Source organism: Nycticebus coucang, chromosome 1 (assembly GCF_027406575.1).
Source record: "Nycticebus coucang isolate mNycCou1 chromosome 1, mNycCou1.pri, whole genome shotgun sequence".
In the NCBI taxonomy this organism is placed as follows: Eukaryota; Metazoa; Chordata; class Mammalia; order Primates; family Lorisidae; genus Nycticebus; species Nycticebus coucang.
The window spans coordinates 167955772-167979576 of NC_069780.1; positions in this window are offsets into that span (position 1 = coordinate 167955772).

Sequence of the window (23805 nt, forward strand, 5' to 3'; positions counted from 1 at the left end):
TTAGTCCTTGAGGAGATTAGCGAGCGCTTCCTGTAATGATGGTTCTCATTTATCCTCTGTCAAATTTTTGAAGGGGCTTTACGAGACCAGACAGAAGATGGCATTTCCTGATCAGCTGTGAGGAATGCTATGTGTCCACAGACATGAATCACATCCCGCCTGTTCACTGCATTTCACAACAGGAACATGAGATGTGCCCTGCCCAGACCTTAACCAGCTTCCAGGGGGCGAAGGGGTAACCAGCCTCCCTCCTATGGCCCATCCACCCTGAACATCCTGCTCATCTGGGCTGAGATGGACGGGACTGAAGAAGGTTAGGGGCCTGATTGGTTTGGTTCTGCAGCTAGCGTGGCCAAGAAAATCAGCTTGGTGAGTCCATGGATAAAGGGGAAAAGAGAGGGCTGTGGAATTTGCCTTGTGCACTAAGGACTTTAGGAAGTCACCTGAATCATTTGACTTGAGGAACATGGCTAGTGCTCTACAATCTTGTGTTTCTATCAGAATCGGCCACCCATACCTGCCCCACCCCACCACTCCTTTTCCAACTAGATGCCGCTGTTTGCCTTTCTTTGCTTGCCTGCTTTGTGGCGCAGCAGCTTCCTGTGTCAGCAGGAAGAGAGGAAGGAGCTGTTAACTGGGCTGGAGACTTAGCTCCGTGCCCACTTTACGGTTTCTTTGTTTGTACAGTCTTACATGTTTTCTGTCTAGATTTCTGAGCCCTTGTCTATACCTTCATCCTGACTTACTGGTTTGGATCCTTGGCCCACGTTTTGCCAGGATCCCTGAGATGGGGAATTCTTACTCCTACTAACCTACTTGCCCCTCTCTTGTTTCCTCCCCACTGGCTTTCCTTTTTCCTTCCTTCTGTCCTCCCTTATTTCCTTTATTGAGTATTTAGTATTCGTGAACTGTGAACAAGTGCTGGGGACCCCAAAGCTTTAGCAGAGAAGATGGACAGAGAAAAGGAATTATAATACAGTAAATGTCGTCATGCCAGCGTTAGTAGAGGGAGCAATAAGATGTGAAGAAACTGGAAATTCTGTGGGGCTGGGGTCCATGTGAGATAGAGAGAGAGCCATAAGGTGGGCAGGGAAGACAGGGGCCAGATTTTATAAGTAATATTGTAGAGGATGGATTTGATCCTGAGGATCACCAGAAACTCTGAGAAGACTAGTAAGGATTAGTATCTACTGAGCAGGTACCATCTGTTTTTTTGTACATTAATATTTTCACACTTTCCTTTGGAAATAGGTGTTATTTACAAGTGTTGTTTCATAGACAATGAAACTGAGTCATAGAGAATGTATCAATCAGGGTCTAACCAGGATAACAGAACTACCGGAAGTAATTAAACTAAAGGAAATACAGTAAAAACCACCATAGCTGACCACCTCCCTAGGTTGACCTAATTTTCATAGACCAGATACGCACAACATGTACGTATCAGCACAGCAGGCCTCGTTCCTTATGTTGACCACCTCTGAATGTTGACCAGTTTGTTACAGTCCCTTAGGTGGTCAACTTACAGAGGTTGATTATTGGTTGTGCAGATGTTGCAAGAGGTGAGGGCTGTGATGAGACAGTGGAGGTCAGAAACAGCAGGAAGGAAAAAAAAGGGGCTCTGTTACAAAGCCCTGAGCCAGCCACTGGTAGAAGCTGGAGCCAGGGATGGTGCCGCAGCAAGCAGAGAGGATGTATATCCTCAAGTCACCACCTCTACTCACCAGCGTCCTAATGAGCTGAATCCACCTGGAAGCCAGAGGGCCTGGGGGATGTAGCACTCTGCGATTCAGAGAGAAGCAGGGGAAAAACACTGTAGTATCCTAGGTCCCTGCTGGAATCAGAGGGCACACTACAAGTAGAATCATTTGAGCAGGGTTTACTTACTTAGATGTTAATTATGAAAGAGCGAGGGAAGAATAGGTGAACTCCAGGGACAGTGCGAAGGATGTTGGGGCTAGTGGCAGCAGAGCAGTTACCATCTGCTTTGGTCTGAACATCTGTCTCCTCTAAAGCTCATGTTGAAATTTAATCCCTAATGTGGCTGTATTGACAAGTGGGGCCTTTAGGAGGTGATTGGGTCATGAGGGCTGAGCCTTCACTAATGGATTAACCCATTCGTGGAATAATGGCTTAATGGGTTATCTTAGGAGTGAGACTGGGGGCCTTTTAAGAAGAGAGATCTAAGCTAACATACTCAGCCTCCTCACCACATGACACCCTGTGCTGCCTCAGGATGCTGCAGGGTCCCCAAAGGCAGTAACGTTGTCACCGGTTGCACCCCTTCAACCTTGGATCTCCTGGTCCCCTGAACTATAAGAAATGAACGTTGTTTTTTATGAATTGCCCAGTTTCAGGTATATTGCCCAGTTTCTGTTATAGGCAACAAAAAATGAAAAAAACACTCTCCGTAGAACCAAAGAGGGCCAGGAGAGGTTACTAAAATCCGGAAGAAAAGGGAGTATCTTTGAACCAGAAAGAGAGGAGTGGAGATCTTTTTGTCTAGGGACCCAGCCACGACCTAAAAGGAGCGAGCTTACAGAGAGAGGGCCTATTTTGACCTCCTCTTTCCTTCCTGTATCAGCGGGAGCTCTGTGTCAGCCAAACCTAAAGGAAGCCAAGGGCACAGGGGTCCCGTCAATACGGCAACATTTACAATTTCCATTTTGGAGATACGAAGCCAAGGCTTGGAGTGTGCATGTGACTGCTCCAAGGTCACACATCTAACTCATAGAACTAGAAATACAATTTAGATGCATCTGATCCTTAGCCCAAATTTGTTAGCCACTGTACTAGACTCTTCGTTTGGCATATTTTTTTGTGTAATTCCTCAAATCTGTTATTACAACTCTTCCCACCTACCTGATGCCAGAGTTCAATTTGCATGAACCCTCAGAACCTTCCCCATCTTGTGACTATTTCCTGTTGTCTAGATTCTGCCCCCTCATTATCTTGTTTCTCCCTGTCTTAGTAACTGAACATCTGTTTACTACTTAACACTGCTTGTATCACTAACATTTCCTGTGAAAACAGAACAGTTTTTACTGGAATCAAGGGTGTGGATACACAAATCACAGGGTTCCCAGGTCTAATACCATAGCGTAAGAGTTGTTTCCTGCCAGATGCTAGGTGTGTGCTGGCCAAAACCAACAAGTAGAAGGATCAGTCTCAAGAAAAATTCCAAAGATGAAAAACTATATATTTGAAGATGTGTATTGTTGCCTTATTTATAATGGTGAACCATTAGACACAGGGCAAATGTCCAATAACAGGGGAATTAGAGGCAGTCCTTAGTAGCAGCCAGCCCAGCATTAGCAGCTCTCATCAAATACTGGATGGGGAAAACCTTAAGCTCACCCTTGCCCATTTCTTACTTTTGGTCCCAGGTAGATGGGAAATTAGACAGGCCTAGAGCTACCTCTTTCTTGGGAGGATTTTCTGCCCTCGGACGTCTTAGCCAGATCAAAGTTCAGCCCAAGAGTGAGTGGTTTGGAGCAACTCAGACTCAGGCCTGAAGAGCAAGATCTTTTCTCCAGGATGTATTGTATTTGGGTAAATCTTTTCATTACTAGCTTGGTAAGACCTTGAGAAATGAGCAAGGGAAAATGATCCAAAAAAAAAAAAAAGTATGGCCAAGGAGGACCCCTGTTTTTCTTTTAGTCTAGCCGTGGAGAGCATGAGCTCTAAGAGTCTGTATGAGTCACACATGTCCAGCTCAGCTCACCAGACAGGGGCTACGGCCAAAGCCATAGTATCAACTACTCTCAATAATTTCCCAGAAGGTGGTTCTTAAACTGTGATCCACAGACCCTTGAGAGTCTCTGGGATCCTTTTAGGAGGTTTGCAAGATCAAACCATTTTTATAGATTATTATGATTATCACATGCATTTTGATTTTTATTTATTTTTTTTGCAGTTTTTATTATATGGTACAAAAGCAATAGTGGATAAATGTCATTTTCCCAGGTTATCCAAATGTAAGAGTTCTCTAGTTTTGCTCTCAGTTGTTTTATATAACCAAAGTGTCTATTAGGTTCATGGAGCCAGGAATGTCCTCAGGCTCTTTGGCAGGAAGGGAAATTTCAGTTCTCAGTCTGTCCTAATGGGACTGCTCTGGGGGCTGTATTTCTCTCTCACACATCTTAAAGGAGATGTATACAAATTACATAGCTGAGTCTTGAGGTCAAGAATTTTTTTTTTTATACAGTCTCACTCTGTCACGCTGGGTAGAGTGCTGTGGCATCATGATAGCTCATAGTAATGTCAAACTCTTGAGCTCAAGTAATTCTCCTGCCTCAGCCTCCCGAGTAGCTGGGACTATAGGCACCTGCCACAATATCCAGCTAGTTTTTCTATTGTTAGTAGAGGCGGGGTCTCGCTGTTGCTCAGGGTGATTTGGAACTCCTGAGCTCAGGCAGTCCACCACCTAAGCCTGCCAGAATGCTAGGATTACAGGTGTGAGCCACTGTGCCCAGCATGGGCCAAGGGTTGAGCTAAGTTTCTCAATAGGCTAGTGTACAGGAAGCAGTTAACATCTGGCTTTGTTTACAGTCCCCTGACCAGCTGTTCCACCAGTATCCAGAAGAAAACTGGGCCACTTCCATGAATGGGGGTAAGCAAAGTTAACGTGAAGCTGGCCATAAATGGAATTTCCAGGGATTGCAGGCTTCTGTACACACAGTGTAAAGACAGGAAGAGCGAGTAGCACCATGCAAACGGCTGGCTGCCCACTGGCGGGGTCCCCGCTGGCCAGGAAGAACACGGTGTCCAGATAGCAAACACTGTTGTCCAAACTGGTAGGAACATGTGACCGACAGGACTGTCAGCCTCCAGGCTGGGGTCTGCCTTAGGTGAAGAGGTTGTTGGTGATGTGCTTCGAAAAATGACACACTTTTTCTTTTAATTCAACTACTTCATTCATATGCTCAACAGATTGAGTGCTGATTATGAGTTACTTGTTTTAAGGTCTAGGAATACAGGAGTCAGTAAAGCAGTGAGTAATACTATCCTCATGGAATTTACATTTTAGAGGAAAACCAGAAAATCACTAAAGAAATGAATTAACATATGTGGTGAGTCTGCATGTATATAGGATGGAGGCACATGACATGGAGAATGATAAAGCGGGAATGAGGGGTGAGTGTGTAAGGGTGGGTGTCTGGGTCTTTAGGGAAGTGTCGCTGAAAAAGTGAAATATGAGCAAAGAAAAAAATGCATGTTATTGAAGAAAAAGAATTTTTTTTTAAATACAGGTGTAAGCCGGGCACAGTGGCTCATGCCTATAATCCTAGCAGTCTGGGAGGCTGAGACAGGTGGATTGCTTGAGCTCAGGAGTTCCAGACCAGCATGAGCAGGATCAAGACCCTGTCTCTATTAAAATGGAAAAAATATCTGGGCATTGTGGCAGGTGCCAACAGTCCCAGCTACTTGGGAGGCTGAGGCAGGAGGATCCCTTGGACCCAAGAATTTGAGGTTGCTGTGAGCTATGATGCATGGCACTCTGCTTGGGGTGACAGAGTGAGATTGTCTCAAAATTAATAAATAAATACCAATAAAAAAATACAGACATAAATTCAAGAAAAAATACAACAGTAAGGCAAATTTTTTTCTCAAACTTATACCTGTAATTTATATGAATTACGTATTTGGTTTTTGCATGTTATTCATCTTTTCTTTAAAAAATTTGTTATTTCCTGCTCTCCCCTTTCCAGCGAGAACCACTGTTAGCATCACTGGCATCCTTTTGCATTACTTTCTACACGTGGTGAATGTGGAGCGTTTTTCTAAGGCTTATGCGTGTGTACACAGAGCTGTGACTTCCCACTGGCCAGGACGGCGGGGGCAGCTGTCCTCATTACTCACACACCTGCAGCATCACTTTCACCGGCTGCAGAGGAGGGGGAGGGATATAGTGTAACGGAGAAGCCTGGGGTCTCACCCTAGTTCTGCCACTTAAGGAAGCACGCCATGTCCCAGGGTCTTCGGCAGCAAGATAAGGATGACAGGATTTAATTCATAGTATAATTTAGGGGGAGAGGGGATAGAGTGATTTACAACATATAAAGCACTAAGGAGAATCCTTGGCACAAAAGAAAGGCCTGCCAGCAGTCAGGACAGTGAGTACCATTCTGAGCTGCACTGTGTCTGGAATGGTCTGAGACACAACAGAGCCAGATGGCCAGGCTGGGACAGGTCAGGGAGGGCCTTTGGCTCTGGTTAGGAGTTAGGATTTACTTCCCGATGCTGTGGGAAGCATTGCTCTGATTTACGCAGCTGTGTGGTTAATGAATCATGAATCGTCAGGAGGAGAAGATGCCAGAAGGGAAGCAGGTCACAAGGCTGTTTCTATAGCTCAGAGGGAGGTGGTGTCCTGAACTACGGAGTGGGCAGTGCATGGGTAGAAGTCATTCTATTTGGGATACCTTTGGGAAACAGAGCTGATAGTGTTTAGCCATGGGGGAGGGGGACTTCTGGGTCTGGGGACAGTGGTGCCACTACCTAATGGAGAAGGCCAGGGGTGCACATTGGGGGTGGTGGGTGGGGGTGACAGCAACTCTCTTGAGGCCACAGTTGTTACCAAGCCTTGTGCCTCCTTCTTATTACATCGCCTTAGTTCTGGCCTTGTCCCCTCAGGACCCCGCTGTGGTCCTGGTGGCCGTACCGCAGATCTTCCTGACCCCAGCACCCCCTCTGGGCACAGCTGGCCCTTCTTGCTGATCCCCGCGTGTCTGCTCCTCATTCCCCCTTGAACCCTCCCACCCACCTCCCTACCCCTGCTTCTAAGTTCGGCTCACCCTTCAATGCGAATCCAGCACCTTCTCCTTCACAAGCTCTTGCCCTTCTGATACAAATGGCATGCACCACCCATTCGGTTTTTAGTATGTTAGTCCCTTTCCTTGGGTTGTTTATTTTTCTCCACTATTCCCTGAGCCCTTCCTGACAAGACCCCAAAGATAGGAACAGCCTTGGGCACTGGAGGTGTGTTTGGGGAGTTTTGTGAGGACGGGCTGTGATTAGGTCTCTTCTGGGTGGAGAAGAGGCCCGCACACTCTTTGGGAACTCAGGCTGGCTCTGCACAGCATCCGGTTGATGCTAAATTCCCCACTGCGCAGGGCCTGTTGCCAAGGGACTAATACTGTCTGGGCTTCTTATCACTGTGAAAAACTTCAGGCCATTTTCTCTGGCGTATGAACTGTCCAGGGTAGGAGACAGCCGAGCAGGCCGCCCTTTGGATAATTGGCCACCTGTCCCTGTTTTCCCACAGGTCTCGCTGTGTTGTCAGCCAGGTTCTGAGGCTGAGCTTTGGCAGACCAGTCCCTGCGGGCTCTTCCGAGGCCAACGCTCCAGGTTAATAAAAGGCCTGAGCTGCTGCCTGTAATTGTTTCCAGAGGTTGGCCCTCCCTCCTGGTAAATTGATCGGGTTTACTTTTTGGTGCCTAACCAAAGGTCTCTTTCTTGTGGTTCTCTCTTAGGGCTTGAAATTATTAGTCCCTACTTTGAGTCAAGCTAAGTATTAAGATTATGTATGTTATCATCAGGGCTGATCCACATCTTGGCCCAACTCAATTTATCCTATTAGCTAACTAGGTGCAGAGAAAGGCTGGGGTGACCCTCCCTCAAAAGGGCCTCGCCTGAAACCCTGTCCTTCACAGAAGAACTTTTCAGAGCAGCCTGATTTTATCCAGCTGGTCTTCCATGTTCTGATGCCTGAGCCCCACTGGACTCAGGACTCCATCCCCTGGCACTTGCCTTTAGATGAGTTGTTCTACTTCTCTGATTCTGACATCCCTGGGATTGCTTGATGGGCCAGAGGCAGAGCCTTCACTGACTTTGGGTAAGATCCACCAGTCAGCAGAGGGGATCCTCAAAGCCTATTACTGGGTGGCGCCTGTGGCTCAAGGGGTAGGGCGCCGGTCCCATATGCCGGAGGTGGCGGGTTCAAACCCAGCCCCGGCCAAAAAAAAAAAAAAAAGCCTATTACTGATTGGCTGGTCAACTGACAACTGCTTAGAGGTAACAACTTCCTTGGCCACTTCTACCTTCAGCTGTGATGGGAAGTGACCCGCTTGGATCCAGAGATTGTGCCTAGCTAGCTAGCACCTTGAGAAAGCCAGTACTCCCAAAATATTATAGCTGAAAAGGCCCCACTTTTCTCACAAAGAAAGAGTTTAGAGCTGGTAAGGATTTTTTAGTCCTGGCCTCTTCTCCTTTTTTCTCTGTGAGGCTGTGATGTTGGCAGCTGGGGCTCACACTTGCATGGCCTGGAGTAGCCCAGCTTCCATGTACCAAGTTTCCAGCCTTCTCTGAGTTTCAGGCTATCTCTATCCCAAACATACGCCCCAGAGCTGATAGGGAAGCCAGAAATTCTGGGAGAAAAAGAGAAGCTACTCTGTGGAGGAAGAGCTCAGGCAGCACCCTGTGACTATGTGAGGCCACACAGCATGAGATTTCATTGATAGCAGGTTCATTTGCACTAACTTGGATAGTCTAATGAAAGCATAAGTCCTCTTGGAGCAGGTAAGAGCACTCCAGCAGTCCTAGGTTGGAGGCAAAGGGATTAATCTCATTTTGCCCAGCTGAGATGAGCTGCTGTGGAGGGTTCTGAAGGGGTTGGGGAGCAAATGTGAAGGTGGGAATCCCATATGGCACAGGCTGATGAAGGCATGAATCTTATTAAAGTCCTTAGGATAGCATAAGAGTGCTCAGTACCCTGGAACTCAGAGGCTGGGAGATAAATGGGTTGGAAGTAAAATATTCATATACTATCTACTTCAAAAGTTTATTTTGGCTGGCCTAGCTATCAGGCAAAGAAGATGAAGTTCCTTGTATCCAGAGTATTGGAGTCCCTATTTAATTGCTATGATTGCAGTTTCTTCTCCCTTTAATTCAGTTTACTTATCCCTGCCAAGATTCTTCTAATTCACTCCCTTGCTCAAGAACACACAATAGCTCCCTATCACCCATTGGACCAAGTTCGTAAACCTGGTTATGTTTTAAAATAATCTGTCTCTATTTACTTAATTGTAACACTCATATGGCCAGAACCTAAAAGTTAAGGTAAATTCCATTTAATGCTTTCTTTCTATATGCATGGGAACTCTGGGAGGGATCTTGTTGCTAAAATAATCAATCACGGTCTTTATGTGTGCTAAATGTCTTATCGCTATTGGTAAGTTGTTTAAAAATCTTGGAGACCGAGGGACTTTACCTAAGAATTGCAATCAGTGTAACCTGGCTTATCGTACCCTCAATGAATCCCCAACACTAAAAAAAAAAAAAAAAAAAATCTTGGAGACCTCTAGTTTTTAGAATGAGCTCACCAAACCTGAAGAAAATATTTTTCAATATGTATAATAAAAATGCAATCCATGTGAGCAGAAAATTCTGCTTTTTTGGGGTGCTTTCTTTTCACCTTCATGATGTCTTCATACTCTCATGATGTGAAGCAGTTGGATGTTCTCCTTTTTTAACCAAGAGCTGAAGCCTGCTGAGGAGCAAGAAAGAGAGTAGGACTGTCTGCACTCTGATGCGTGTTCTCTGCCCTCTTTACACAATGGCACAACCCTCAGTGGTTTCTGACTGGCACTGTCCATTTGCGTCTCTGAGGTCCTGTTCTGTAATTAAAATGTGAGGGGAACAAGCCAGATCTGCTGGTGATCAGGCAACAGCTCCCAGCTGCCAAAGGCGGCACCATGCTGGAACACATAAGGACCCCCAAGTCCCAGGCCTCACCCTCGTAGATGGCTCTGAGTGCTGGTCCCCAGCCCGAAGTACTAGCAGACACAGCGCCTCCAGCCCCCAGAGCCCATTACTGCTTTGCTGCATTTTATGTCCCTGGGCTTTTAGTCAAGTTGTTCCTCTTCGCCAATCCACTGAGTCCAGGCCTAGACCTCCCCTGAAAACTCATTTCTTTTATGACACAGAGAATGAACCCAATGATGACAGAGAATGAACAGAGAATGAACCCAAAGATGAAGCCTTCTGAGAAAGTCCCCAAAGTGCAGTCCTGGAGACAGGCGGTGATGGGAGTAGGGAAGGGAAGAGAGAGGAAGGAGTACGGAAGCAAGATCTCAGCACTTAATCGGAACACCAAGGAACCTGGGAACAAATTATGGCTCTATGTGCCAGGGACACCTTTTCAATGAGTCAGCCACTTTTTCACCATAAAGGCAATTTTGTGTGTGTGCATTAACTTTTTCAATCTGCTAAGGTGCCATTTTGGAAATCAATGGTCCAATGAACTCATGCTGAAAGTTAATTGAAAGGCCTGCCACAAAGGCTCCCTTCCAGCAAGATGCATCTGTGTGGCAGTTGAGGAGTGTGACTTTCTGGGACTCTGTGGCTGGCTTGAGTAGACACAGGCCTCCCAGCATTGTGGAGGGCTGACCGCAAGAGCACGTGTAGGAGTAACTGCTGGCTGCCCATTGCTCCACCATCACAGAGCCCCTCTGTTGCTCTTAGAAGGCATTTTCGGTACTTTTAAGCTCCAAATCAACATGCTGGCGCCCCTATGAGGGGCTGCATTGTACATGCTTAACAAGCAATAAGTACATTTTAGTTTATATTTTAGAAGAGGTTATCAGAAATGGAACCCAGGTCTCTACCACACTTCTACCAGTAAAAGGGGGTGGGGGAGCAAGGAGCTGCAAATGAGGATGAGGAAAAGGGTGTGCTCTTGATGGGTAGCCCCCCTTATTTGTGCCCTGGACCCCCAGCTGCTTGCTGGAGCCTATGAAGAGTAATGTTTTCAGATGCTTAATATAAACTCATAGAATTCCAAATCAGACTACAGTTACATTGAAACATAGTTTTCAAAATTCTTGAAATAGACTTTCATTGTATAGTAATATACATGATTCTTTGCTGATGCATTAAAAGATTTAGAAGCAGGTCTATTAATTACCCTAATTTAGAGGTAATGCTGTCAGTAAAGGCTTTTTCATCTTTTGTTTCATCTGTAACTACTATCATTTGATACGAAAACATCTGATTTTTACTGGTAGAAGTGTGGTAGAGACTGCTGTAAGTACAGTATCATGGCTTGTTGCCAACCTTCCTAACAAAGGAAATGCTAAATATCTATTTGAGGCTAGTAAAAATGAATTTTTTCCCTTAAGGAAAAAATTGAGGCAGGGGCCAGGGCACAAATAAGGGAGGCTACCCTTAAGTTTCCCTCAAGTTTCATGGCTTGTTCAAAACTACTTGAGCTTAGCTGGGAGTAATGGTGGGAGCCTGTAGTCTCAGTTACTCTGGAGGCTGAGGCATGAGGATCATTTGAGCCCAGGCATTGGATGCTGCAGTGAGCTATGTTCATGCCACTGCACTCCAGCCTGGGTGACAGAGACACTGTCTTAGAAGAAAAAAATTATCTGGGGAAATCCACAGAGGACAACAAAGATCAGGTCCTTAAGACCTTGCAAATTATACCAGCCACTCAGGGTAATGTTTGCCAATTGCTGTAAATAAAAAGCTTGGGCAGAGAGTTTTCATTTGATTTTTTTTACACTGGGTTTATAACAATCATTATTTAAAGTTCATTAAAATGTGCGTGGCTCATGAATTGTGCACAGTTGAATTTATAAAAGGATGGTTAATTAAGAAGCTGCCAAAGAAGAGGAGTGAAGGCTGTCATTAGCCAATCTGCAGGGTGTTTGGGAGAGCCCGCGGTGCTCCTTCAGCAGGGCCTATTGGAGTCATCTCAGCTGCCTTGGAGACAGATGTTGGCAGCCTTCCGAGAAGTGTTTCATCAGATTGTTACTCCCACGAGGATGTGGAGGAGGCTGTAGCCAGACAACCTCGGAGAGCAAAAGGCCCGCATCTGGGGTGGCTTTCTTCTCACGTTGTTTTTTTCTCCACTTATTGTTTTTGGTAATTCCAATTCTTTCAGACAGAAATTTCTGAAGGCAGGTCTGCAAACTATCTGATTCCAAAAGCTTATAAATGCTGCTTGGGAAGGGAATGGGGGCTGCTGGGAAGGGAGTAGGTGCTTCTGGGAAGGGAGTGGGGGCTGCTGGGAAGGGAGTGGGGGCTGCTGGGAAGGGAGTGAGGGCTGCTGGGAAGGGAGTAGGGACTGTTGGGAAGGAAGTGGAGGCTGCTGAGTGTAGGAGTCCTGAAATCCTAAATTACTGCTCTCAAGTTACCAAAGCAACTTCCTCATGCTGATGATGCTAGTGGCAGTAAAGGGGACAGTGAGGGGAGGACACCTGCAGAACGTTATAAAGCCCTGCCCTGCAACTACTGTGCCCATGACCTGTAGTAAAATCTAATATTTTGTTTACTCTTAGTAAAGGCTCCAACAGTGTTTTAAGTCTTCATATATTACCTTATTGAACTTTTTATTTAATATCTAACAAGTGCACATTATTCCTATTTTATATATGAAGGAGAGTGTCGCACATAACTCAGCCAGGTGAAGAAGCTGAACTTTGAACCTAGTAGTCAGGGTTAGTGTATTATGGGATGAATTCTTTTTTTTTTTGTAGAGACAGAGTCTCACTGTACCACCCGGTAGAGTGCCATGGCGTTACAGGGCTCACAGCAACCTCTAACTCTTGGGCTTACGCAATTCTCTTGCCTCAGCCTCCCCAGTAGCTGGGACTACAGGCGCCCGCCACAACGCCTGGCTATTTTTTTGTTGCAGTTTGGCCGGGACTGAATTTGAACCCGCCACCCTGGGCATATGGGGCCGGCGCCCTACTCACTGAGCCACAGGCGCCGCCCTGGGATGAATTCTTATATTTGTACAACAACCCTCCTTTCTTTACAGAAATAGCAGAGTTCCCTTTTGCTTTTAAAAGCTTGTTTATAACTCATGAATGATTCGGAAAGCTGAATATAAAGAAGTTTAAAATTAAAATTTTAAGAGGTATTGGTCCTCAAACCTGAAGGCAGAGTTTCTGAAGACAATCTGATGTTTAAAATTATTTGCATTTGACTTTTCAAAAAAAACCCCTCTATGATATAAAGGTAGGTAAGATGTAGCAATCCTTCTCCCACTGTCAGGATGCACGGAGCATTAAACTATTTATTAAATAAAACCACCAATTTTTGTTCAATAACGAGGTAAACAGCCAACTCCAAGTTGAAACCTATTCTTTAAAGCTTTCTCAGCAGTTCCCAAACCACTATGAAAACCCTAGAGTAGACACAACTAGAGGCACAATATCATGTTTGAAGTTGTCCTTGTCATTGTTATCACCTGGAGTTGCAGCTGTCATGAGCCCTGTGAGATCTCCTTCTCTAATGCAATTGTTGGTTCCTTGGCCCAAGATCTACCCAGCTAAGCAGTCACTTCATTGTATCAGACCAAGAGCTCTGGATGTGAGACCTTGATCTGCTAGGAGGCCTTGGAGAAATCAGTTATTAACCTTTTTGAATCTTAGTTTTATCTAGTTCTAAAATGAAATCAGCACCACCTATTTTACAAGGTCATTGTAAGAACTGCTCTAGATGATCTGTGGGGAGGCATGTTTTAGTCTGTTTTATGCTGCTAGAATAGAATACCACAGACTGGGTAATTTATAATAAACAGAAATTTATTTGTCTCAAGGTTCAAAAGTTTGAGAAGTCTAAGATAAAGGGCTGAATTTGGTGAGGACCTTCTGCTTTGTTGTGCCATAACAGAAGGGCAAAAAGGGTGAGAAAGAGAAAAAATGGGAGAGGGGCCAAGCTCAGCCTTTCATCAGGAGCCCACTCCTGGGGTAATAACAACATGAATCCATTCCTGAGGCCAGATGCCTTCTGATCTGATCACTTCTCATGGGTCCCAGTTCTTAGCACTCATGTGTTGGGAATTAAATGCCCAATACACAAACTTTATTCAAACCATAGCAGGGCACCTAGTAAACTGTGACATTTGTGTAAATAGCCATGCATTGTTTGCCACAGTAAGGCCTAAAGAGTGTGGCTCCTTATAGAAAGAACTTCAGCAAAATTCTGTCCCCAGAAGTGGCTAATAGCACATCATCTCCATCTCCATAAACACACAATTACCGGAACAGCTACCCAATACTTAGTATTAGATGTACAAATTCGTATTGTCACTTATCCCAGTAAGTCTCCATTATTATACCTTTGGGACAGAAGTTTTGCTTAAATCATTTTATGACCCCAGTGCCTCCTAAAGCTCCTGATAAAAATAAAAATTCTCAGAACGGTAGTGTTTATTGAGCACAGACCATGTGGCAGGAACTGTTCCAAGCTCTTCGCATTGATTAATGTACAGAGCATTTACACAAGCCTTTGAAGGGAGGGCTATCATCATCTCTGTTTTGTAGGTGATGAGATGGAGGCACAGGCAGGGAAGACCCTCATGCAGGTGGGAGGCAAGGCTGAGATGTGCAGGTGGATGCTGTGCTGAGAGCCCAGAGTCTAAATCACTCTGCTCTACTGCTGTGTAAATGCATGTCAAAGAGGAACACCAGCAAGTGGGAAAGGAGGGAAGACTTTTGTAGCCTCCAGTCTTGCCTATATACCCTTGTGTGCCCTCTGTGCTGGGTTGAATAATGTACATACAAATTTACATCCACAAAGAACCTCAGAATGGAAATAAAATCTATACAGTGTGTGAAGTACAAATACAGGAAATACAGTATTTGAAGATGTAATTAATTAAGATGAGGTCATGTTAGATTAAGGTGAGCCCTAAATTCAGTCTGACATGTGTCTTTATAAGATGGAATATTGGACACAGATACACTGGGGAAATGGCCACGTGAAGACCAAGGCAGAAACTGGAGCCATATGTCTTCAAGTCCATGAACACCAAGGATTGCCAGCAACCACCAGGAGGCTGGGCAGAGGCATGGAGCAGATCCTCCCTTGGAGTGGCAGGGGTCCCAGGAGGAAGCAGCCTCACTGACATCTTGGTTTGGGACCTCTGGCCTCTGGATTGTAAGAAAATAAATTTCTGTTGTTTTAAGCTGCCCAGTCTATGATGCTTTGTTATGGCAGCCCTAGGAAACCAATGCGCTCTTTTCCTGTCTGTTCTCTGCTTTCTAGTGAAATGAAGAGTTGCACAGATGACTCAAAAACCTAAGAATCTGAGGCTTTCGGAAGTTTAGTTTTGCATTAGCTCATTTCCTTTTTCTCTGATTAAAACTCACAGAAAAGCATCCCACTCAGATTAAGAAAGAGTGAGAGCATCCCATGGTCCGTTGTCTCTTGGTAACGTAAAACCAGCCCCAGAGGGTGGACAGCTTGAACAGCCCATTTCCATTAATCAGCCCATGAGCTAAGAAGTGGAAAAGTGCACTTCTTCTGCCTCTCTTTTGGAGAAGGAGGGCGAGCTGGAGAGAAATCATCCCAACCTAAGAATTTGAATTGGTCTGTGAAAAAAGACAGAACTATAATTTCAAACGTCTGCTCTGACGCTGAGGGGTGGAGTCCCGGATCAAACGGCCTGGTCAGCAGAGCATTTCACCAACAGCACAGTCATGTGCTGCAGTCTATGTTAGGAAGAGGCTGGAGGCTGCCGAATTTCTTGGCATGACCAAGAAGAAGGGATGTTACTTAGAGTTTGCTGATGGACTGAAAGAGAGGAGGACCATGCAGCGGGAGCCACATGGTGCCATCCAGAGAGCCCATCCTGAGATGACCCTGGCTGGGGAGCTTTGAAAAAGAAGCACGGCTGATATTTAATTTTAAGTTGGCCGTGTGAGACTGTGATGTAATCCCCCATCCTGGTTGCATTAAATCTGCAGAAAAAGTTTTCTGAATATACAATCCTGTATTAATCACTCTTTGGAGTAAAGAGGGAAGTGTCTGCAGAGGCACAGTGGGGAATATCATACAGGAAAGAGATGCTCAGTGGTGGAAACAGAGATTGGAGAACAGAATTCAGAGGAACCATGAACCTTAAGTCTTTCCTGACACCCGCCAACCTCCCTTCTCACTGTTTATGTGCTTGGAGTTTAAGTCCATTTTGAATACATGCTCCCAGCAAGGTGGAGGTCTAGAGAAACCACTATGAGGCTACTGAGATCTAGATCTCCCCAGTTTTGAGGGCCAACTCTAAGAAGGCACCATCTGAGGTGCACTGGGGATGCAAAAATCTTGTAGAATCTGACTTCTATAAGATTTGCTGTGGATTGAATATTTATGTCCCACCAAAATTCATATGCTAAAGTCTGATCCCCAATGTGGTGGTAGCTGGAGCTGAAGCTTTCGGAAGGTGATTAGTTCATGAGATGGAACACCCATTAATAGGATTAGCGCCCTTATAAAAGAGGAGGACACATGGTATTTTTCTTTTTGCTCTCTGCCCTGTGAGCTATAATGTGAAGACAGATTTCTGCAACCCAGGAAGCAGGTTTTCACCAGATAGTGAATCTGACAGTACCTTGATCCTGGACTCCCCAGTCCAGAACTGAGAGAAATAAATGTTTGTTGTCTAAGCCACCCAGTTTATGGTAATTTGAACAGAGATGCTTGTCCGCAGAAAGGTTATAACATTAAAAGACAAAAGCAAGTCTAAGTGCACTTGGGACTGCCTTGATATAAGAACAAACAAGGTTTTTCATGGCTTCAGAGGATGAAAAAGAACACTCTGTCTAGAGCTATTGAAGATGTGATGCAAAGTATATTTTATATATATTCCAACAGAACAGAGGTGTAGGAGTGTGTGCATGCACGTGTGCACTGTCCTTCAGTCAGCCACAGTGAGCATGGTTTACTCAAGCTATAATGGGCCTGGTGATCCCTGGGATTGTGTCATGGGTGGTTTTGCTTCCAGGCCTAGTTGACGGTGCTCCCCAGCATGGGAGGAGCAAGCTTCCTGGGGGAGCTCATGCCTGGCACTTCTAAAGGAAGAGGTAGAAGGCTGGCAGAATTGAGGAGCCCAGAAAATATTTGTGAGAAAAAGATGGAGAGAATAAAGCTTCCCAGGATACAGGGGATATAGGAAGAACTCAGGCAGACCTGTGGTGGGGAGAAAAGTATCAGGACTAGAACATTTCCTGGAGAGATCCTTAGAGTCTGTATTTGTTTCTCATGGCTGCTCTAACAAATTATTGAAACCTAATGGCTTAAGCAACAGAAATGTATTGTGTCACATCTTAGAGACCAGAAGTCCAAAATTAGTTTCACTTGGCTGAAATCAAGGTGTCACAGAAGCTCTCAGAAGGAATCTGTTACTTGACTCTTCCAGCTCTGGTGGCTGCCAGCATTCCTTGGCTGGTGGCCACATCACTCCAGTCTCTGTTTCTATGGTCACATTATCTTCTTTTTTTCTGTCAGTGTGTAGTAAAATCTCCCTCTGTTTCACTCTTATAAGCATACATATGATTGCATTTAGCACTTAGGGCCACTCAGATAATACAGGATAATGTTCCCACTTCAACATTCTAACTTTAACTCATTTGTAAAGATCTTTTCTTTTCTTTTTTCTTTTTTTATTTTGCCATGTACATTAATATTCATAGGTTTCAAGAACTAGGACCTGATATCTCTGGGAGCCATAGTTTATCCTATTACAGGGTCTTTTGAAGCAGGGAGGATGGGAAGGTAAAGCAACTGAACAGACCTGGAAAAGGGTGCATGCTCAGACTTGGTGGCTGGGCTGATGGGCAGCCAGTGGAAACGAATCCTTCACAAAGGACAGTTGGTGGGGGGAGGGGCAGCACTGCTTAGGCCAGCCTCCAGGCACCCGGAATTGTCATTATCCTATCTTTTTTGAATTCCTAGAAGAGGAATTAAATTTTCTTTAAATTTGTCTGTTGCACAAAGCACATTTATGTAAAATAAAGAGGAAGATGCAGACAAAGCAGCCCTCTTTGGTTATAAATTTGAAAAGCTTAGCTACAAATGTAGTGTGAAATTGTCTGAAATTCCTGGCAGCAGACATGAGTCACATATCACTATCTGACATTTACAGAACATTCTTCACTGCAGTTTCTAGCCTTCTTAAGAAAAAGATTCTGAATCTCTTGGTTGACAGAATCTGTATTCAAAAATCTTTTTGTTAGCAATGGGTCAAATCCAAGAAGATGAAAAGTTATAGACATAAATTAAAGGCTCTGTACTTGGCACAAAGAACCAACTGAACAAATTCTACAAGAACTAGGAGACTTGATTGAGTAGCAGCACACATAAATACTTGCTGTGAATAATGAGCTCATTCTGAATCAAGAAAAGTGATAAGGGGGTTTGAAAAATGGGGTGCTTTAAAAGCCAAAGTAATCTCATACTTAATAAAAGAAAGGAATCTACAGTGGGAGGTAATTTCAAAATTGTCAAAGAACAATTTAATTTGGTACACAAATCCATTGTTCTCATCAGAATTTAAAAAATATTTTTACAGTGAATAGATATACTTTTTTAATTAAAATTAGGTCATCTTAAATTAAGACAAGGGAAGTGATAGTTGGGTCTGTTACACTGGTCAGGCCATACTGGAAGCATGAGTTTAGGGGGCTCCAGACTGGCTGATACTGGGCAAGGGGCTGATACATGGTCAAAACCATATGGCAGAGACTGGAGAAAGAACTGGGTATGTTTTACCTGGGAGAAAAGGCTTTTCAATGACTGGAATGGCCACTTTTTGGAAGAGAAATTCCTTTATTCTAAATGACCAAGAAACACAGAAAACTTTAGAATTAAATTATAAAGAATAAAGAGTAAAATTTCTAATAGTCTCTTAGAAAATAGTGTCTCCATTAGTTGAAGTAGAACATTGAAATTTTAATCATTGGAAAGGTAGTTAGGTTATGCAAACTTAAAAGTGACTTTGAATGCTAAAGTACTAGGGCATCTGTCCACAGACATACTCCTTTTTATTTAGGATGCTCAGGGAAGAAAGGTACAGTGGGGAGAAGATATACCCTGATTGGTCCTAGTCAAGTTCATAATCCTAATTCCCTGTACCAGGGATTGTTTAGTGTCAGGTGTGTGACTAGTTATGGCCAACAAGACTGGTGGAAGTCAGCTGGGGTTACTCAGCTCAGTAACTGCTGAGAAGCATTTTGACCCCTGATAAAAAGAGAGAGGACAAGGACACCTGCCTCTTTTTGTTGCTTATTGATTATGTGAAAATATGCCCCTAGAAGTCCAGCAGCTATCTAACCACTGTGCAGATGAAAGCCAGTGTCCATGAAAGACATGGTCGAGCCCCTCATCAAACCTGAATTGCCATCTAGGATTAGCTGTCTTGATTTGCAAGATAATTAGAGATCTTTACTTCTTAAGCCTCTGTTAGTTAGGCACATTAGTTGTTACTTATAATCAAGGTGCATGCTAACTCCATCCAACTTTATGAGCCTAAGAAAATCACTAATTTGGGGGGGTGGTATCATGATATATTGAATATATTTCTTCCTAAGAGGTATATGTAAATCAAGTTATATGTTGAGTAGTTTTTCTAAATGCACAAATGGGATTATCCAGAGAGTATCCTGAGTATTGGGCTCTATTCCAGGCTCTACATTTAAAAAGGAAGCTGGAAGTTTCCCAGAGGAAAACAATCAGGAAGATGAGAAATCTGGAACTCTTGTGGAAAAGGGAGTAGGGAGGTTTGCCTGAGAAGACATGCCTAGTGTTTGGTGATGGGGGAAGGGGTTTGACAGTTATTTCATGTAGAACAAAGCTTGAATGCATCCTGTAGTTCCTAAGGCAGAACTAGGTCCAGTGGTGGAAAGTACCAGGAAGAGGGCGGAGATAAGATGGCTGACTGGAGCCAGCTTTCCAAAGAGGCTCCTGTCCAGAAGGACAGAAATTTAGCAAGTAACCTGGTGGCTTAGAGCTGTGCCAAGAGAGCAGGTTGAAGAACACACATCAACCCTGCTGAGGCGAGCTGTGATCCCAAGGTTAAAAACAAAAGGTACAAAATCCATCACCAAGCAGACAGGAGTCCCCTCCCCCCATGAGAATGGCTCAGAGTACCCCATAAACAAACAAGTAGAGTTCTAAAGTCCTCCCATTATACTCCATTGGAGAGACCTCTAAAAACTGGACCTACTTCCCCTACTAGGGTACCATGGTGCTCTCCTGCCAGGCATAAAACTGTGTAAAACTGTGTATATTCTCTATCTGCAATTCTGAGCTCCTAGCACTCTCACTCTGAGGTCTGAAGGCCTGTCCCGGAGGAGTCCAGATTCTTGGGTGATTTCTCGAGGGGCATGGACAGGGCCTGGACTGCAGCTGGTCAGTGCTAATTCTGTGGCATGGGAATGAGGAGAGGACAGTCAGCTGAGAGGGAACCATGCCAGAGCAGCAGGTGTTTTTGGCAAAAATAGAGCTCACCCCTGGATATTCTGTAGTTACATCCCCTATCTCTCTGGGCAACCAGAGGAGGCCGGCCATCTTCTCAGGTGGCAACCACTGGTGGAACAGATCTGGGACAGAAATGCAGGCCCCATGAGTAAAGGGTTTGCCTGAGGTGGTACTGGACTGGGTGGAGTGTGGGGACTAGAAAACGCTTGTGCAGTGCCAGCTGATTCCCAGGGCAGGGCTGACTCAGAGGACTGCTTTACTGAGCTTAAGATGCAGCCAGCCCCCAAGGGATCATCAGCCTAGACAAAGGAGGGCAGGAGGCTAGAACTGACAACTAACCATGCTGCAAATACAAACCTACAGCAGCAAAGACAGGGCCTGAGGCGCAGGTTCTGTGAACTCAACACAGCTTCTCTTCTGCAAGGGAATTTAGCTGGGACAGAAACAAGAATTTGTTGTAAAGTTGTTCTGTTCTGTCAGTAACATCAATCAGGAGTGGGGTGGAACTGGGTGAACACATCCAGCCTCCATCAAGTGCCCTAGGTTGTCAGGCCTCACCTCCCCCGGCTGGATAGTGGCAGAGAGAAGCGGCCTGGCTGAGGAGACAGATTTCCTTGTGATTCAGGCAGGTACAAACCCCTGGAGTATCTGCTCATTGGAGGCAACTGGGTCACAGTCCTGCAGGGTTATGAGTGACTGGGTGTGACAGAAGTGCAAGGTGGGGAAGAAGGCATCAATCTTCCCAGACTAATCTATTTGCTGGGAGGGTCCTCCTGACCTCATGGAGCACTGGAACAAGTCATATTTGAGTTGCCAGCAGACCCCTGCGATCTAATTGCCAGAGACCTTTTAAACTCTTCCACCTGAAACAGGTGATGACTGAGTCAATTGATTTGGACCTTTTGAACTGAGCCAATCGCCCGAGGACTATCCAAGTGGAGCCCTGGGTGTGTAGTTGTAGGAAGGTTTAATTTTCCTTTTCCAATTGTTGTCTGTGGGGGGCGGGGTGACATAATTGCTGGTATTTCTCCACAGCTGAGACTGCAACCCAGAGTAACTGTTTCACTAGGATCGGACAGAGACCAGCTGAAAATAAGACAGAGCCACTTAGCCCCATCACACCAAACAGGTTCCCAGTTTCTCAGGCCGTAACACTGTACGGGTCCTCAGCAAAGATCCAGGGGAAAAGTCAAATGGTCTAAAATAATCATGGGGCGGAATCAGCGGAAGAACTCTGGTAACATGAATAAACAGAGTATATCACCCCCCCCCAAAAAGATATGCAGATGTAACTGAAGATCCCATTCATAAACAGATGGCTGAGATGTCAGAAATCAAACTTAGAATTTGGTTTGCAAACAAGATTAATGGAATGGAGGAAAATTTGGAATTAGAAATTCAAGGAGAAATTCAAAAACTGTCTCAAGAATTCAACAAATTTAAAAACAAAACCACCAAAGATTTTGACACATTGAAGCAAGAATTTGTAGTCCTCAAAGATCTGAAAAATACAGTAGAATCCCTCAGTAACCGAGTGGAGCAAGCAGAAGAAAGGATTTCTGACATTGAAGACAAAGCTTTTGAACGCTCCCAAACTCTCAAAGAGGAAGAGAAATGGAGAATAAAAATGGATAATTCTCTCAGAGAGCTCTGAAATATTCAAAGAAGGCTGATATTCACCTCACTGGAATCTCTGAAAGCAATGAAGTGGATTCACAAGGCACAGAGGTCCTTCTCCATGAAATTATGAAAGACAATTTTCCAGACATGCAAAGAGATTCTGAAATTGAGATAGCAGACAGTTTCAGAACCCCAGCATGACTCAAGACAAATAAGACATCCCCCAGGCATATCATAATTAACTTCACTAAAGTTAATATGAAGTAGAAAATTCCGAAAGTAGCCCTATGTAAGAAAACCATTACCTACAAAGGGAAGAATATTAAAATGACTGCAGATCTCTCTGCTGAAAATTTTCAAGCCAGAAGAGGGTGGTCATCAACTTTTAATCTCCTAAAACAAAATAACTTTCAACCCCAGAGACTGTATCAAGGTAAACTGAGTTTCATTTATGATGGAGAAATGAAATACTTTAATGACATTCACATGTTGAAGAAATTTGCCATAACCAAACCAGCTCTTCAGGATATTCTCAGACCTATCCTCCATAATGACCAGCCCAATCCTCTACCACAAAAGTAAACTCACTCAGAAACTTTTGATCAAACTCCAACTTTCACAGTGGCGAAAGGATTAAAAATGTCCACTGGATTTTCGAAAAACTTGATACCCAAAATTTTACCAGACTTATCAATATTCTCAATTAATGTGAATGGCTTAAACTGTCCTCTAAAAAGGCACAGATTAGCTGACTGGATACAAAAACTCAGGCTAGGTATATGCTGCATACAAGAGTCACATCTTACCTTAAAAGATAAATATAGACTCAGGGAGAAAGGATGGTCACCATTTTTCAGGCAAATGGTAATCAGAAAAAAGCAGGTGTTGCAATTCTATTTGTAGATACAATAGGCTTTAAAGCAACAAAAGTAAGGAAGGATAAAATGGTCACTTCATATTTGTTAAGGGTAATACTCAATATGAGGAGATTTCAATTATTATTTTTTTTGTTCTTGTTGCAGTTTGGCCGGGCCCGGGCCCGAACCCGCCACCCTTGGTATATGGGGCCGGCGCCCTGCTCACTGAGCCACAGGCGCCGCCCAAGGAGATTTCAATTATTAATATCTATGCACTCAACCAGCATGCTCCTCAATTTATAAGAGAAACTCTAACAGACATAAGCAACTTGATTTCCTCCAGTTCCATAATCGTTGGAGATTGCAACACTTCTTTGATAGTTTTGGACTGATCCGCCAATAAGAAGCTGAGCAAAGAAATTTTAGATTTAAACCTAACCATCCAACATTTGGATTTAGCAGACATCTACAGAACATTTCATCCCAACAAAACTGAATACACATACTTCTCATCAGCCTACGGAACATACTCCAAAATTGATCACATCTTAGGTCACAAGTCTAACCTCAGTAAATTTAAAGGAATAGAAATTATTCCTTGCATCTTCTCGGACCACCATAGAATGAAAGTTGAACTCAGTAACAACAGGAATCTGCATACTTATACAAAAACATGGAAGTTAAATAACCTTATGCTGAATGATAGCTGGGTCACAGATGAGATTAAGAAGGAAATTGCCAAATTTTGGACCAAAACGACAATCTAGATATGAATTCACAGAACCTCTGGGATACCGCAAAGGCAGTCTTAAGAGGGAAATTTATAGCACTGCAAGCCTTCCTCAAGAGAATGGAAAGAGAGGAAGTTAACAACTTAATGGGACATCTCAAGCAACTGGAAAAGGAAGAACATTCCAACCCCAAATCCAGTAGAAGAAAATAAATAACCAAAATTAGAGCAGAATTAAATGAAATTGAAAACAAAACAATTATACAACAGATCGATAAATCAAAAAGTTGGTTTTTTGAAAAGGTCAATACAATAGATAAACCTTTGGCTAACCTAACCAGGAAAAAAAGAGTAAAATCTATAATTTCATCAATCAAAAATGACAAAGATGAA